Genomic DNA, 12,545 nt, shown 5'->3' with positions numbered 1-12,545 from the left:
ATCAGAAACCTCACAAGGAAAGTCTCAGAGTCCAGCTGCAACCCCTTCTCCAAGCCGGCAGTGCCTGGCAGTCCCCCCACCTCTTCCCATCCTGCCCACAGGGCCCAGGCAGGTCCTGCTCCCACCCTCACTGTCTCTGGCCAACATCAGAAAGGAAGCCTGACTTTCTTATTTGTCACCAACATTCCTCCTTACCAGAGAACTCCAGAGGACGTCCTGAGCCCCAGTGCATTAAAACACACACAAAAAATATTAAACAAAAATAAACAGTAGAGAACGATCCAGAAAAAAATTATAAATCCTTCATTCACTCCCACCCCCCATCCCTCCCCCACAAGCCTGGAGACACTAGAGAAACATGAACCGAGCCTAAGGGGGTTGGAAGTCAATTTGAAGAGCTCTCCGCAGCTAGAGAGAGCTTCTTCCAGCTCCCTGGGGCTGGAGATGCAGGCGGGCAGCCCACTGGTTTTCTCAGCCAGCTTCAATTACCACAGTGGGGAAACACCCCTGGGAAAACTGGCCAAGCTAAAAAATAACAGAATTGTTGGTTCTGATAGGCCGGACTGCAGCAACTTCATAGAATTATTTTGTTTCTGGAAATGAACTGTATTCATAATTACCCAGTTCTTCATTTCATTTGGCTAGTGTAAACCTGGCTTTAAGAAACAGTCATAAAATAAACTCTCACTGGGTTATAGCCTCCTAAAGTGACAGGGGTGTTTTCTTCTATTTTGTGAAGCCCCAATGTGACCAGAGAATAAATGCACTTTAACTGTGTTTAATATCTGAGTTGACTGAGAATGGTAACATGTCTTATTATTTCTGGCTGATGAACCAGAGACTTCTTCACCCTCCACTCCTCTGATCAGGGAATACAAATAAAAATTTTCTCCCAAAATATGTCCTCCAACTTTTGCTCTCTGTCCTCTTTAAAAGCTCATAAATTCCAACTGTCATTCCACTTCCCCGTCATTCCTCTTAACTGAGAATAGTGTGCTCTCAGCTGCAGAGGCAAATGAAGGCCCTGGACTAGAATTTCGTCGACTGAATAAACAAAGCTATAGCAGCCTGGCTGATATTAGGAGTGAGGGAGTGGGTGGGACAAGCACCATTCCCTTCTGCCTTCCCTCCTCACACCTCCCCATTCTATACCACTATTGAGTAATTCTTAAACACGCACAGATGTCTTTTTTTCTTTTTCACATGTTGAAGATAGTGGCTGCTGCATCACACTATGCTATGTCCCTGAGTGACGTTGTGGAGCAGAGGCCCTCTGTATGCCAACAATGGACATAAGGCAGTAAAAGGAAAAAAAACAAAATGAAAACACTTTTTTTCATTTGCTTTAACCCACTGAAGTTTGGGGAGAGAATATTTGTTATTATAATATAATGCACCAGGGATTTGGTGTGTCTATAATATATAAACTGATACACTTCAGGACTCAGATTTCATTATACTCACTTACCTACCTTGGCTTCCTGAAGATTATCTAGGATTTCCTGTAAGTTGATTACTAAATATTGGAGTAATATACTTCTCATTTCAATGGAGTAGTCATACTTGAATAAGTAGTTTCTGGGTGATTATTATAAGTAAGCACTGGGTGAGGTACATGTAATAAAGGAGGTCAGGGACCTGCACACATAGCTGGGATACATTTCAGACAAGGGCACAGACTGGAAGCTGTCAGAGTCCAGAGAAGAGAAGGGTGGCCATATCTCCTCCCACCTAGTGCTCTTATTGACTCTGGTTATATTTCCATTCCTTAAACAAGCCAAGTTCAATTCCATCTCATGGCCTTTGCACTTGTTGTTCTGCGTTTCAGGAATGCTGTTCTTATCATCTTCCCTTTAGTTTAGATGTGACCGTCACAGTGAGGTCTCCCCTGACCATCTTATGCAATGAAGGGCAAGGACATTATCTTACTTCCTGCTACATCCCCAGAATCTGGCATGTTCATGGCACATATCAGACACATAATAAATATTACTGAAATGATGAAAAAAAGTTTATTTTTGAAAGTAATTTTTCATTCAAAGCTTCAGTGATGGGAAGGTTTTAATGGTGGAAACAAGGAAGATAAGAAAATGGTGATGCATAGCAAATTTATGGAAAATGGAAAAAAACCCTGAGAGATCACAGAAGTAAAAATTGTTGCACCCAGTCAATCAATGAACCATCAGGCAAAGAAATAATCAGATTTCCCAAATATCAAAACCTTTGCCATTGGTCTGCAAGCATACAGAAGAGAAAACGCTCAGCTTTCTAAAGTTTAGTGCTGTTGAGCTCATTAGAAATTGAATTTTGAATTTATAATAAGAATTAATGCAATTCCAATGCCTGTCATGTGAAGTATGACACAGCTCTTAATTTTTAATATTATTCTGCCTTTTAGCTGTCTCTCCTGGAGGAACACACAGGCATTTAAGACATGGCATTATTTATGAATATTTAACTACATGGCTAGTTACAGAAGAAGGAAAGACACCAATGATTTTTGCATGTTATACTAGATATAATAAAGAACCCCAAAGATGTCCACATTCTAATCACTAGAACCAGTGAACATGTTAACCAGTATGGCAAAGGGGACTTTGTCATTGTGATCAAGTAAAGAATCTTGAGCTGTGGAGATGATTCTGAATTATCTGAGTGGACCCAATGTAATCACAAATGTCATTATAAGAAGGAGCCAGAAGGATCAGAGCCAGTGAAGATACCAGCACAGAAGCAGAGGTAAGAGAGATGCAAGTGATGGCTTTAAAGATGGAAGGGAGAGATGGGTCAAGAAGTAGGGGCAGCCTCCAGAAGCTGGAAGAAGTAAGAAAATGGAATGTCCCCTGTGGCCTCCAGAAGGGCACAGTTCTTCTAATACCTTGATTTTAGTCTGGTGAGCTGCATTTTGCACTTCTGACATTCAGAACTCTACAATCATGAATTTGCATTGTTTTAAGCCACAAAGTTTATAATTATTTGTTACAGCAGCAAGAGGAAACTAACACACCTGTGAGTAGTCATTTCCCCTGATGTGGTTTGGCTCTCTGTTCCCCCACCCCCAAATCTCATGTTGAATTATAATCTCCAATGTTGGAGGAAGGACCTGGTGGGAGGTAATTGGATCATGGCGGTAGAGTTCCTCCTTGCTGTTCTCACAATAATGAGTGAGTTCTCATGAAATCTGGTTGTTTAAAAGTGTGCAGCACTTCCCCCTTCTCTCTCTCTTCCTCCTGCTCCAGACATGCAGGACGTGCCTGGTTCCCCTTCGTCTTCGGCCATGATTGTAAGTTTCCTGAGGCCTCCCCAGCTGTGCTTCCTTTACAACCTGCAGAACCATGAACCAATTAAACCTCTTTAATTTATAAATTACCCAGTCTCAGATAGTTCTTTATGCAATGCAAGAACAGATGAATATCCCCTCCACCCCTCATCTCAGGCTCAGGTCGCTAAAGAACCTACACAGCTAGACCCATGGCTTCTTGCACCTCCTTAATATTGAGTGATGGTTGATTTTTTTTAAAAATGAGATACAAAAAAGTCTGCCAAAATTGTATCACTTTTGCACTTGGAATGATGTAATGACTTTTTTTGTAATTTATATGTTGAATAGCTCTCCCCTGTAATTGAATCACAGTGGGAACATGAGTTCTCTATTAATAAACAGTGCCTCTGGTGTCATGGATTGGCATTTACTTCTGAAAATGAAGAGAAAGAAAGAATGGCTCAGATTTCCTCATCTGAAGATGAGGTTCTAAGCCAAAGTTGCATGCAAATTGAAGTGACTGGTACTGAATTCAGCAATTATTAAGATTTTGTTCCTTATGAAGAAATATTTGATTATTTTTTGTCTATTTGCCACTGATTTAAATGGATTAAAAGCTATGATACCTCCTGGGGTGGCCCTCCTTCAATATACTTTCAATACACAGTGGTTCACTTTAGAATAATTCTTAAAGAGGCCCAGGAGGATGTGCTTTGGTCTTTGTGATGAAGATCACTTCCCAGTACAGTTCAAAACAATAGGCCAGGCAAGGTGGCTTAAGCCTGTAATCCCAGCACTTTGGGAGGTTGAGGCAGGCAGACCACCTGAGGTCAGGAGTTCAAGACCAGCCTTGCCAACATGATGAAACCCCCGTCTGTACTAAAAATACAAAAATTAGCCGGGAGTGATGGCGGGAGCCTGTAATCCCAGCTACTTGGGAGGCTGAGGCACAAGAATTGATGGAACCTGGGAGGCAGAGTTTGCTGCAAGCCGAGATTACGCCACTGCACTCTAGTCTGGGTGACAAAGTGAGTCTCCATCTCAAACAAAAACAAAAACAAAAACAATAAAGCACAGGCAACTGGATTAAGAACATGGTTGATGAGTGGATGCATTGGTATTCTTTGTCCACCTTCCCTGTACAAAATGCATTGAAGGTACATAACTTATTAGATGGAAGGTAATACCGTTGTATCAGTTAAGTTGAATCAGCAGAGCAGCTATGAATATTATAGAATAAAATAATTATTATAGGTATAGTCTTTTACAATGGTGAGTGAAGCAAAAAAATAAGGGAATGGAATAGGTCATTGGAAGATCAGAGAAAGTTCACTAGCAAGGCCTCTGGAATGATTGGGCTGTGCACTGGGACAAAGGAACTTCCAGGTGGATGTGTTGGAGGCTGGGGGGTCATCCAGGAAGCCACACACACCCAGCTGCTGGAGTGAGACAAGGAAGAGGAGGTGGTGGAAACACCTGAAGAACGGCCACTTCTCTGCAGTGACTTCTGCAGGTGTGCAGCTCAGCTGCCAGTGCTGAGTCTGGGGCTGTTGGTCAGTGGGGCTGGCCATGGGGTGGAGACCTAAGTATGCATTTCATGGTGAGGTCAGGCTGGAACCCACTGCCACTTCTCTGTGTGTCTGTCATGTCTTCTAGCCATAATGAACTTTAGAGACCAGTAGGCTGATCCTTCCTTTCTGTTTCACTCATCGTGCCTGGATTCCTCTTCTGGCCAATTCCAACCTGGGAATTACAGGGAAGGGGGTTCCAGGAAGATGATCACAAATTAATCAAGCTGACAATGTACAAATAGCCACTGTCATCATATAATCAAAGTTTAGACACATGACATTTCAGTAAAATGTGAAGCCCCTCTAATGGAATAATGTGGAGGGAGATGCTGCCTTTTAAATGAAATAAGGTAAACATGTAATGGAGGATGAAATTATGGCATCGTATGCAGCTGTATTTTAGCTGAATTCCCAGGATGCTCTTGAAGAGTAAGATGGAGTTTAGAGACACCTGATCAATTTCAGGAGCACAATGTCAAGAAAACAGCAAAGCAAGTACACCAACCAGGCTGCACAAATAATCACAATGAGTGAAGGATGTGCTTAGGTGCTGCATGTCAGCTAAAGACCTTGCTTTCCATCAGGAGCTATCTCAGATAAATGCAGAAAACTGTGCCCAGACGCCTCGCTCCTGGAGCTCTCTATCTTTGTGAGACAGCTGGCATTGCAAGAATGTGAATCTCAGGGGGAAAAAATAAAAAAATAATAAGAAATATTTGATTTTGTTGCCAACTGCCAAGAATTCAGAGTCAGGGAAGAAAACAGTAGAAATTTTATCTGTGCACTGACCTGAGGGAAAGGCCACAGCCTTCTGACAGATGGGCCATTTTAGCTTGTAAATAAGCACCAGGGTTGTTCTGTGTTTTAAAATACCATCAAGAGCTGTAACATGGGGTCGCGTGTGAGATTTCATGGGTCAGATGATATGGAAAATCATTAGAGGTCAGAAGTGGTCAGACTCTTTGGTTCAAAAAGAACTGGGGGTGATTGCAGAAAAGTAACAACAATGAAAAGCCAGGACATAGCCAAATACGACACTCACAGTTGTTGCTAAAAGTTCAAAAGGCAGTAATTGAGTTCAGGATAAAATAGGCTTCATTTTGTTGTAATAATGTTAAAAAACAACCACAGGAAGGATTTGCTCTTACTTCTATGTTTTTATTAGCTGTAGAACATGGGGAGAGATACCTAAACTCTTTTTTTTTTTTTTTTTTTTTTTTTGAGACAGAGTCTTGCTGTCGTCCAGGCTGGAGTGCAGTGATGTGATCTCTGCTCACTGCAACTTCCGCCTCCCGAGTTCAAGCGATTCTCCTGCCTCAGCCTCCCAAGTAGCTGGCATTATAGGCACCCACCACCACGCCTGGCTCATTTTTATATTTTTAGTAGAGATGGGGTTTCACCATGTTGGCCAGGCTGGTCTTGAACTCCTGGCCTCAAGTGATCCGCCCACCTTGGCCTCCCAAAGTGGCGGAATTACAGGCATGAGCCACGAGATAACTAAAATCTTTAAGCCTCATTTACTTCAGCTCTAAGACAGGAATACTACTATTACTATTTCATAAGGTAGACGTGAGCATGAAAGGAAATGATGATGCAAAGTGCATTAAAGAGTATGTGGCACAGAGTAAATGCTTATTAAATCTTGGAAAATACTATTATTATTTGTCTGAGCATTGTTCAGGCAAATTCATGATGATTTGAGTATAAACTCCATAGCAGCGTTATAATTTTACTTAGATGTCAGAGTGGGTCTTTTATGTTTTATACAAGGTGTATTAATTTAAGTTCTCCCTAGAAGTGGCAGCCAAGAAGGGATTTGAACTACCAGAGATCTACTGGGAGAAACATCTATGAAGGATAAATGGAAGGGACCTGAGAAAGTGCAGAGACTCTTCAGAATGTGATGCAGGGCTGACTCCTATGAAAGGTGGGGAGGCAGGCCAGGGGACTGGACAGAAAGCAACTCAGCAAAAAGGACAGGGAATCCTCAAGCCGAAGTCCCTGCAAAAGAAGTCTGTAGCTTGTAGAAAGGGGCCTGCCTTAGCACTGGGGCCATTGTCAGTCATGATCTAAGGGCAGGTCCAGGAAGCATGGTCTCTGCAGCTATGAGGGGGTGGCCTTCAATCAAGGAGGTGCTCACGGCCGCACAGCTGAGCAGGGCATTTCCAGGCCTTCACGGCTCACCGGCTGTGCCACATGGGTCCACCTCTCCATGCACGTCCAGGAAACAGCTCCTCCGTGGCTCTGGTAGGACTCTCCTACAGAGGGGAGTGGGACAACCACATCCCGCGTTCCTGCAGTTGGCCTCAGGGTCAGATGAGTTCTCATCCTCTCACCCCCCACCATGTATGCTAACTGCCCCTCACCCTTAGTGCTCTTCCCAGATCTTGGCAGCCCACCTGGTGGCAGGACTTGAACCTTCCTTCTGGAAGCCTCAGAGTTACTGCACATTTTCATTCCCAGCTAAAGTGGGACAAGGGAGAAGTAAGAGGCAACTCAGATGCACCACTGGGTCCCACACAGACTTCTCCCTATGCTTGTCTGTAAAAGCAGCCTCACCTCTTTCTGCCAATCAGGGTCAGTGACGCTACTGTGATGGCAAAATTTCTTAACTCCAGGTCCCTGGACACAAAGGACCCAACGTGCTCTGGTGGCATCTTCCCTTGTAGTCCTTGAGACTCTCCCTGTGTTTCCTGGGGGAACAATTCATGGGAACAAGCTGCAGGTGAGGCACTGACACAAACATGCCAGCTCCACAAGGGCTGAGTCCACATGCCGCAATCACCCATCAGTGCCCTCAGACCCGCTCAAGCTCAGATCCAGATGTATGTTTTACTCCTTACAAAGGACAGAGGCTGGGCCCTTCAGAGCTGAACACTAGTTCTGACAGAAGCCAACCACCATGAACACTTCTGGACACATGGCCACTTGTTTCTGCTGGTCAGGGATTCTGTCTACCGGGGCCCAATACAAGCTCCTTCTTTAAAAATGGACAGGATGCTGCTTGGGTGGTGTGGACTTGCTCCAGAACCCCAGGGGCCTGTGTTGTGACTCTGCTGTGGGAACTTCCCCAACGAGCACCTCCAACACTACAGAGTCCAGCTGGTGGTTTGGCTCAAGCATTAGGGCTGATGGCACCAACCCCTGTGCTAACTGCGGTGTTCTTTCCTGTTGTCTGCACCCCTCCAAGCTGGCAGCCGTGCACATCACATGGTATGCGGGCTGCTGCAGTATTGGGTGTAAAACCTGAAGAAGCCCACCAGACACTGCGCTTCCTTCCTTGTGGTATTGGATACAGCAAGTTGCTGTTCAGGTCAGAGGGGACGTCTTGCAGGCCTGTGACCACTAAGCCCTGAGTCCTCGCACTCTCTGGTGCACAGGGGCCTTCCTAAGGTCTTCACTACACTCATCCTGTGTTACTCAATTTGTTCAACCAGAACGATGTCATCAATGCAAAGAAGTCATGTGATATTCAGTGGGATGCACAGGAAGGCAAGAGGTCTGTGGACTCTGGGGAGTGTGGGCCTGGCTCCAAGACAAGAATGTAAGTGGGCATTGTTGTCCATCCCACATGGATGCGAAGATTGTGTGTGTGTATGTGTGTGTGTGTGTGGTTGTGTGTGTGTTCTGAGAGCCATGCCGAATCTACTGAATCGTGTAAGTTGCAGTTGAAATGGGAGGCCAAAGCTTCAGAGTGTGTGCCTGGCAGTAGACTCCCCGCATCTGTGGGCATTTGTATCTTTAACTTTCTGTCTCGTCAAATTGCTCCTCGAAGTGCTTGTACCATTTGGCAAATTGCACTCAAGGTTACAAGGCTTTTCAATGTTCTGAAATGGGAGGATTTTCCAGCAGTTTGTCCTTGTATATCTTAGCGTAGGGTGACATACTGCTGGCTTGGTTTTATAGATCTGCAATTCATGTTTTGTTTTTCAGAGAAACACTCATCTTTATGGCTCACCATTTAATTTCCCTGCCGTCAAGAGGCAGAATTAAGTTATTCCTCTTTTTAAAAGAATGATATAAGTAGGGAATAATGAATGCAAAATGCTGTAGTTAAACATCAGCAGATAGGCTGATGGATAGGCTGTCACTTAGATGATGCTATAAATGGAAAGAAAGTGATATTTAATCATTTGCAAAAAAATAAAAACAGTGGTGATGGATTTGGTGTACTTTGAGTAACTCACTACAGCAAATTGTTATGTTCCAGTTAATAAAGAGAATAAAAATGGCAAAGCAGAGAAAGTCTTTGCTTTCGAGAGCAGGCCAGGTCTCCCGAGCTGTTTAAACACATAAATATTTGCTGATTCACTGTTATGGGCCAAATTGTGTCTTCCTAAATTTCCTAAGCTGAAATCCTAACACCAAGTACCTCGGCATGGGACTATATTTGCAAACAGGGCCTATAATCAGGTAATTAAGGTAAAACTAGTATAGGGTTGGTCTACATATAAGAAGAGGAGAGTAGGGTGCAGACTCACACAGACAGAGGGACAGTCAGGCAATGACATAGGGAGAAGACAGCATCTGCGAGCTGTAGAACAATCAATCCCACTGACACCTCGATTTTGGAATTGTAGCCTCAAAAACCAGAAAAAAAAACTTTCCATTGTATCAGCCAGTTGGTCTGTGGAACTTTGTTATGGCAGCTGGAGCAGGACAACACATTAGCATTAGTCAGACTGGAGCCTCTTGTATCCAGGTGGCAAATTGGTAACTCGTGAACCTATTTTGATAGGCCTGCCCAGTGTTGTTATTGCTGTTGTTTTGTTTTGTTTTAAATTTGGACTAACATTACAAAATCAGAGGTGGATGTGGTGGTTCATGCCTGTAACCCCAATGCTTTGGGAGGCTGGGATGGGAGGATCATTTGTGGTTAGGAATTCAAGACCAGCCTGGACAACATAGCAAGACCCTGTCTCTAAAAAAAAAAAAAAAAGCCAGGTGTGTGGTGGTGTGCACGTGTAGTCCCAGCTGCTGGGGAGGCTGAGGTGGGAAGATCACTTGAGCTAAGGAGGTTGAGGCTGCAGTGAGCTATGATTGCGCCACTGCACTCTAGCCTGAGTGACAGAGAGAGATTGAGAGACCCTGTCTCAAAAAAAAAAAAAAATCAGGAGATTTGAAATAAAAGATAAAAGTACAGATTTCAGGCTACACTTGAAAAATGAGAAGATCTGTCATATGGGGCAAGGCTTTGTGAATGGCCATGACTCCTGAAGTTGACATGTACTACTGTCTCCCTGACAAAGGAGTTGGGTGTTAGTTGGCATGTATCACTGAGTATGCAGTGGCTTTATTTTTTATTTATTATTATTATTATTATTATTTTTAGATGGAGTCTCGCTTTGTCACCAGGCTGGAGTGCAGTGGCAAGATCTCGGCTCACTGCAACCTCCGACTCCCTGGTTCAAGCCATTCTCCTGCCTCAGCCTCCCGAATAGCTGAGATTACAGGCATGCGCCAGCACGCCCAGCTAATTTTTGTATTTTTTTTCGTAGAGGCGGGGTTTCACCATGTTGGCCAGGGTGGTCTGGATCTCCTGACCTCGTGATCCACCCGCTTCGGCCTCCCAAAATGCTGGGATTACAGGTTTGAGCCACTGCGCCCAGCTGGCTTTTTTAATTTATAGGATAGGTGTGTTTTTATCTCACCAATTATTAGCTATGTGTCCTTAAACAAATTACTTAAACTCCTTGTGCCTCAAAGTTTCTCATCTTTGAAACAGGAAAAATATTGTACAAATGTGTACCATTCTTTTGTGGCTGCCAAAACAACTTGCCCCAAACTTGGTGGCTTAAAACAAGAGTAGTTCCCCATGGACTACTGTGCAGCCATTAAAAGAATGAGATCATGTCTTCTGCAGAGACATGTGTGGAGCTGAAGGCCATTATCCTTAGCAAACTAACACAGGAACAGAAAACCAAATACTGCATGTTTTCACATATAAGTGGGAGCTAAATGATGAGAACACATGGACCCACATAGAGCGGAACGACACACACTGGGGCCTATTGAAAGGTGGAGGGTGAGAGGGGAGAGGGGATCAGGAAAAATAGCTAATGGATACTAGGCTTAATACCTGGATGATGAAATAGTCTGTATAACAAAGCCTGTGACACAAGTTTACCTGTATAACGAACCTGCCCATGAACCCCTGAACTTAAAATAAAAGTTTTTAAAACACACAAACACACACAAACCCAACAGTAATTCTTTCTCTCCCAGTTCTGGAGTCCAGAAGTTCAACCTCAGCTTCACTGCACTGAAATTAGGGTGTAACCAGGACCACGCTCCCTCTGAAGGCTCTGGGGGAGAATCCGCTCTTCACTCCTCCCTCTGCCAGCGTGTGGGCATTCCTTGGCTTGTGGCCACATCACTCCAATCTGCCTCAGAGGCTGCATGGCCTCCACCTCTTCTACACATCAATCTCCCTCTGTCCCTTTCTTGTAAGCAGGCATGTGATGTCTCCTAGGGCCTGTGTTAGTTTCCTGAGGCTGCCGTACAAATTACCACACACTTGGTGGCTTAAGACAAACTAAATCTATTTTCAGAAGTCTAGAGGTCAGAAGTCCAAACTCAAAATGTCCACAGGGCCACATTTCTGCCAGAGGCTCTAGGGAAAGGTCCTTCCTTGCCTTTTCTGGTTTCTGTCAAAATTCTCTGTGGCTGCACCTCTCCAATCTCTGTCTCCACCTTCTCAGGGCCTTCTCCTCTTATAATAAGGACACTTACTGAATTTAGTGTCCACCTAAATAATCCCCAGATCAGCGCCATCTCGAGATCCTTCACTTAATTACATCTGCAAAGACCCAATTTCCAAAGAAGGGCACGGGCACATTCACAGAGTCCTGGGATTAGGATATGCAGATGGATCCTTTAAAGCCATTATCAGCCTATTGCATTACCTGGTAGGGTTGGGTAGATTACACTATTTCACATATGCACACGCGATTACACTATTATACTATTTCATATATGTACAGTGAGCACAACAGTGTCTGGCACAGTGTGGTTCCTAAGTATTCACTGAATATATATTGTTATCATGCACATCTGTCCCAAAAGTGGACAGAAAATAGACAGAGTGATATTGCTTTAAGGTAAATGAGAAAGCACATTTTTCCATAACACAGGATAATACTTTTATAAGATTAATATGCAAACAAAAGTTTTCATGTTGAAAGAAACAATTTAAAACACTTATGGGAAATGAAACTTAGGGCTGGGTGCAGTGGCTCATGCCTGTAATCTCAGCACTGTGGGAGGTCTAGGCGGGCAAATCACCTGAGGTCAGGAGTTCAAGACCACCCTGGCCAATGTGGCAAAACCTCGTCTCTACTAAAAAATACAAAAATTAGCTGGGTGTGGCGGTGCATGCCTGTAATCACAGCCACTCAGGAGGCTGAAGCACAAGAATCACTGAAACCCGGGAGGCAGAGGTTGGAATGAGCCGAGATCATACCACTGCACTCCAGCCTGGGCGACAGAGCGAGACTCCATCTCCAAAAAAAAAAAAAAAAAAAAAGAAAGAAAGAAATGAACCTTGGTACCACTGTGACACACAGAAAAAAGAAGTGCTGAAAAATGTAATCAACAGATAAAAGTGCTTAGATTTTAACAGAATTTCTATCTAACTGCAAACCTGCCGAGTCTTTCGTCTGTGGAAATGTACTTGTGTGTTACACCTGTGTATCTGTCTCTCTCTGTGAGGG

General features: G+C 43.9%; 1 protein-coding gene across 1 annotated transcript in view; it reads right to left on the bottom strand.

Annotated features, from left to right (window-relative positions):
* Window positions 1-12,545, bottom strand: part of LOC115837045 (translation initiation factor IF-2-like) — a 73,599-nt gene that overhangs the window by 41,623 nt on the left and 19,431 nt on the right. The window lies entirely within an intron of this gene.

This window comes from Nomascus leucogenys, chromosome 10 (genome assembly GCF_006542625.1).
Source record: "Nomascus leucogenys isolate Asia chromosome 10, Asia_NLE_v1, whole genome shotgun sequence".
Lineage (NCBI taxonomy): Eukaryota > Metazoa > Chordata > Mammalia > Primates > Hylobatidae > Nomascus > Nomascus leucogenys.
Note: the sequence above shows the minus strand (reverse complement) of the source record. Positions and strands in the feature narration are given on the sequence as shown.